Here is a 6,000-nt window from a genome sequence, read left to right as displayed (position 1 = left end):
GCAAGGGAAAAACAAATAACACACAGGGGAATCCCCATAAGGTTAACAGCTTATCTTTCAGCAGAAACTCTGCAAGCCAGAAGGGACTGGCAGGACATATTTAAAGTGATGAAGGAGAAAAACCTACAACCAAGATTACTCTACACAGCAAGGATCTCATGCAGATTTGATGGAGAAATTAAAATCTTTACAGACAAGAAAAAGCTAAGACAGTTCAGCAACACCAAAGCAGCTTTACAAGAAATGATAAAGGACCTTCTCTAGGCAAGAAACACAAGAGAAGGTAAGACCTATAATAACAAAGCCAAAACAATTAAGAAAATGGGAATAGGAACATACATATCGATAATTACCTTAAATGTAAATGGATTAAATGCTTCCACCAAAAGACACAGACTGGATGAATGGATATAAAAACAAGACCCATATATATGGTGTCTACAAGAGACCCACTTCAGAACTGGAGACACATACAGAGTGAAAGTGAGGGGATGGATAAAGATATTCCATGCAAATGGAAATCAAAAGAAAGCTGGAGTAACAATTCTCATATCAGACAAAATAGACTTTAAAATAAAAACTATTAGAGGAGACAAAGAAGGACATTACATAATGATCAAGGGATCGATCCAAGAAGATATAATGATTGTAAATATTTATGTACCCAACAGGGGAGCACTTCAATACATAAGGCAAATACTAACAGCCATAAAAGGGGAGATCTACAGTTACACATTCATAGTAGGGGACTTTAACACCCCACTTTCACCAATGGACAGATCATCCAAAATGAAAATAAATAAGGAAACACAAGCTTTAAATGATACATTAAACAAGATGGACTTCATTGATATTTATAGGACATTCCATCCAAAAACAACAGAATACACATTTTTCACATGTTCTCATGGAGCATTCTCCAGGATAGATCATATCTTGGATCAAATCAAGCCTTAGTAAATTTAAGAAAATTGAAATTGTATCAAGTACCTTTTCTGACCACAATGCTATGAGACTCGATATGAATTACAGGAAAAGATCTGTAAAAAATACAAACACGTGGATGCTAAGCTATACACTAGTTAATATGGAGGGGACCACTGAAGAAATCAAAGAGGAAATCAAAAAATACATAGAAACCAATGACAATGGAGCCACGATGACCCAAAACCTACGGGATGCAGCAAAAGCAGTTCTAAGAGGGAAGTATACAGCAATACAAGCCTACCATAAGAAACAGGAAACATGTTGAATAAAGAAGCTAACCTTGCATCTAAAGCAGTTAGAGAAAGAAGAACAAAGAACCCCCAAAGTTAGCAGAAGGAAGGAAATCGTAAAGATCAGATCAGAAATAAATGAAAAAGAAATGAAGGAAACAATAGCAAAGATCAATAAAACTAAAAGCTGGTTCTTTGAGAAGATAAACAAAATTTATAAACCATTAGCCAGATGCATCAAGAAAAACAGGGAGGGGGCCTCCCTGGTGGTGCAGTGGTTGAGAGTCCGCCTGCCGATGCAGGGGATACGGGTTCGTGCCCCGGTCTGGGAGGATCCCATATGCCGCGGAGCGGCTGGGCCCGTGAGCCATGGCTGCTGGGCATGCGCATCCGGAGCCTGTGCTCCGCAACGGGAGAGGCCACAACAGTGAAAGGCCCACATACCACAAAAAAAAAAAAAAAAAAAAAAAAAAAGAAAAACAGGGAGAAGACTCAAACCAATAGAATTAGAAATGAAAAAGGAGAAGTAACAACTGACACTGCAGAAATACAAAAGATCATGAGAGATTACTACAAGCAACTTTATGCTAGTAAAATGTACAACCTGGAAGAAATGGACAAATTCTTAGATATGCACAACTTGCCAAGACTGAATCAGGAAGAAATAGAAAATATGAACAGACCAATGACAAGCACTGAAATGGAAACAGTGATTAAAATCTTCCAACTACCAAAAGCCCAGGACCAAATGGCTTCACAGGCGAATTCTATCAAACATTTAGAGAAGAGCTAACACCTATCCTTCTCAAACTCTTACAAAATATAGCAGAGGGAGGAACACTCCCAAACTCATTCCACGAGACCACCATCACCCTGATACCAAAACCAGACAAGGATGTCATAAAGAAAGAAAACTACAGGCCAATATCACTGATGAACATAGATGCAAAAATCCTCAACAAAATACTAGCAAACAGAATCCACAGCACATTAAAAGGATCATACAGCTTGATCAAGTGGGGTTTATTCCAGGAATGCAAGGATTCTTCAATATACGCAAATCAATCAACGTGATACACCATATTAACAAATTGAAGGAGAAAAACCATATGATTATTTCAATAGATTCAGAGAAAGCTATTGACAAAATTCAACACCCATTTATGATAAAAACCCTCCAGAAAGTAGGCACAGAGGTAACTTTCCTCAACATAATAAAGGTCATATATGAAAAACCCACAGCCAACATCGTCCTCAATGGTGAAAAACTGAAACCATTTCCACTAAGATCAGGAACAAGACAAGGTTGCCCACTCTCACCACTCTTATTCAATATAGTTTTGGAAGTTTTAGCCACAGCAATTGGAGAAGAAAAGGAAATAAAAGGAATCCAAATCAGAAAAAAAGAAGTGAAGCTGTCACTGTTTGTAGATCATATGATACTATACATAGAGAATCCTAAAGATGCTACCAGAAAACTACCAGAGCTAATCAATGAATTGGTAAAGTAGCAGGATACAAGATTAATGCACAGAAATCTCTGGCATTCCTATATACTAATGATGAAAAATCTGAAAGTGAAATCAAAAAACACTCCCATTTACCATTGCAACAAAAAGAATAAAATATCTAGGAATAAACCTACCTAAGGAGACAAAAGACCTTTATGCAGAAAATTATAAGACACTGATGGAAGAAATTAAAGATGATACAAATAGATGGAGATATATACCATGTTCTTGGATTGGAAGAATCAACATTGTGAAAATGACTCTACTACCCAAAGCAATCTACAGATTCAGTGCAATCCCTATCAAACTACCACTGGCATTTTTCACAGAACTAGAACAAAAAATTTCACAATTTGTATGGAAACACAAAAGGCCCCGAATAGCCAAAACTATCTTGAGAACAAAAAATAGAGCTGGAGGAATCAGGCTCCCTGTCTTCAGACTATACTACAAAGCTACAGTAATCAAAACAGTATGGTACTGGCACAAAAAGTGAAAGATAGATCAATGGAACAGGATAGAAAGCCCAGAGATAAACCCACACACATATGATCAACTTATCTCTGATAAAGGAGGCAGGAATATACAGTGGAGAAAGGACAGCCTCTTCAATAAGTGGTGCTGGGAAAACTGGACAGGGACATGTAAAGGTTTGAGATTAGATCACTCCCTAACACCATACACAAAAATAATCTCAAAATGGATTAAAGACCTAAATGTAAGGCCAGAAACTCTCAAACTCTTAGAGTAAAACATAGGCAGAACACTCTGTGACATAAATCACAGCAAGATCCTTTTTGACCCACCTCCCAGGGAAATGGAAATAAAAACAAAAATAAACAAAGGGGACCTAATGAAACTTCAAAGCTTTTGCACAGCCAAGGAAGCCATAAACAAGACCAAATGACGACCCTTAGAACGGGAGAAAATATTTGCAACTGAAGTAACTGACAAAGGCTTAATTTCCAAAACATACAAGCAACTCATGCAGCTCAATAACAAAAAAACAAAAAACCCAATCCAAAAATGGGCAGAAGATGCAAATAGACATTTCTCCAAAGAAGATATACAGACTGCCAACAAACACATGAAAGAATGCTCAAAATCATTAATCGTTAGAGAAATGCAAATCAAAAGTACAATGAGATATCATCTCACACCAGCCAGAATGGCCATCATCAAAAAATCTAGGAACAATAAATGATGGAAAGGGTGTGGAGAAAAGGGAACACTCTTGCACTGCTGGTGGGAATGTGAATTGGTACAGCCACTATGGAGAACAGTATCGAGGTTCCTTAAAAAACTACAAATAGAACTACAATATGACCCAGCAATCCCACTACTGGGCATATTCCCTGAGAAAACCATAATTCAAAAAGAGACATGTACCAAAATGTTCATTGCAGCTCTATTTACAATAGCCGGGACATGGAAACAACCTAAGTGTCCATCATCGGATGAATGGATAAAGAAGATGTGGCACATATATACAATGGAATATTACTCAGCCCTAAAAAGAAACGAAATTGAGCTATTTGTAATGAGGTGGATGGACCTAGAGTCTGTCATACAGAGTGAAGTAAGTCAGAAAGAGAAAGACAAATACAGTATGCTAACACATATTATGGAATTTAAGAAAAAAAATGTCATGAAGAACCTCAGTGTAAGACAGGAATGAAGACACACAGTTACTAGAGAATGGACTTGAGGATATGGGGAGAGGGAAGGGTAAGCTGTGACAAAGCGAGAGAGTGACATGGACATACATACACTAGCAAACGTAAAATAGATAGCTAGTGGGAAGCAGCCGCATAGCACAGGGAGATCAGCCCGGTGCTTTGTGACCACCTAGAGGGGTGCGATAGTGAGTGTGGGAGGGTGGGAGACGCAAGAGGGAAGAGACATGGGAACATATGTGTATGTATAACTGATTCACTTTGTTATAAAGCAGAAACTAGCACACCACTATAAAGCAATTATACTCCAATAAAGATGTAAAAAATAAAAAAATAATAGCTATATAATAATAATAAAGAAAGAAAGAAAAGAAAAGAAAAAAAACCAAGGTGATAAGATTGAACCTCATAAAAGTTGGTTTACTATTTGTTTTTGCAGTGGTCACACATTGCATTCCTCTGTCTAGGCAACTGAACACTGCAAAAAAATAAAGTGATTGCAACTACATTAGCAGAAGCAAATACCTCTACTAGACAAGATGCTTCAAGCTTGTTGACAGTTTCAGAGTTCTATCTGTAATCACAAAATATTTGGGTGTATATTTAAAGGTAATATTTGCCTTATGTACTCCAGATACTTGAGTAAAAACAACTTGGAAGCATGTTCCTATTTTAAATTCCTAGGAAATTCGTTGTGTTCTCATTCACTATTAACGCTATTAAGGGTTATGCATGTGAATCCAAGGAAAGAATAATTCCTTAATTATCAGATATTGATGTATTGCTGTATTTTGAACACCAGGCTAGCACTTGTTTCACCTTGAAACAATCGGTGAGCTGAAAGAATCCTAAAACCACTTAACTATAAAGTATAATTTGTTTTCTTAAATAATGTGAATGATAATGAAATATAAGCTCACATGGAGTAATCATTTTCATTTAATATTTTCATGTTTTTTGCATCTAATTTAAATGACAGTAGGATATTTATCTAAATTTATTTTGATGCTGTATAATGAAATGCAGTTCAAAGCAAAGCATTGATAAAAAGAGATGCTTGAATGTTCTTACAATCAGGATGGAAAAATGTGAACTCTATGAAAGTTTAAGGGAGACAGCGAGACTGCCACCATTTATTTAATTCCTGTAAAATATTAAGCATTGGAATCTCAGCTTTACATACATTATCTCATTTAATTGTCACATCACAGATAAAGTATCATAATCCTCAGGTTTATAGCAAATGATTCTGAGATTTTAGAAGCTTTATTGATCAAGAATGCTAAAGGAGGAAGTGGCAGTGCTGGGATTTAAATTTAGGATGTCTCTAAAGCCCAAACTCTTAACTACTCAACTATCATACTTTGTTCAAAATATTATTGCAATTTAAAAATAAGCCCCTTTGTAAAGTTTAGGTTCATTCTAAACAATATTATTATTATTATATAAATATCTTTTTCATATTCAATAGTAATACATGGTTGTTAAATAATTAGATAATACAGAATGAAATTATCTAATCTTATCATTGCTCAGTGTTCAATTACAGAGAACAGAATCTTTTCCACCACTCTAAACCAAAAGAGATTTTACTAA

Source organism: Mesoplodon densirostris, chromosome 11, assembly GCF_025265405.1.
Source record: "Mesoplodon densirostris isolate mMesDen1 chromosome 11, mMesDen1 primary haplotype, whole genome shotgun sequence".
Lineage (NCBI taxonomy): Eukaryota > Metazoa > Chordata > Mammalia > Artiodactyla > Ziphiidae > Mesoplodon > Mesoplodon densirostris.
Note: the sequence above shows the minus strand (reverse complement) of the source record.